Source organism: Aptenodytes forsteri, unplaced genomic scaffold (assembly GCF_000699145.1).
Source record: "Aptenodytes forsteri isolate BGI_AS27 unplaced genomic scaffold, ASM69914v1 Scaffold155, whole genome shotgun sequence".
NCBI classification, from domain to species: Eukaryota; Metazoa; Chordata; class Aves; order Sphenisciformes; family Spheniscidae; genus Aptenodytes; species Aptenodytes forsteri.
Genome location: NW_008794446.1, coordinates 7,714,253 through 7,714,458, shown reverse-complemented (window position 1 = coordinate 7,714,458; position 206 = coordinate 7,714,253).

The following is a 206-nucleotide window of genomic DNA, read 5'->3' as shown; positions in this document are numbered from 1 at the left end:
CCCGGCCGTCGCGCCTCAGCATGGCGGCGGGCGCGGGGCTGGCGCTCGGTGTGAGGGCCCCTTCCGGCTGCTCTCAGCGCTCGGGCTTTGCTTCTCTTTTTTCTTCCTCCTGTGGCCCTAGAGTTGAAATCTAACGGGTGGCGGCTGGGTGAGCGCTGGCAGTGGAAGAGTTGGTGGGGGGGAATTAGTGGATGTTTCCCTAAAGG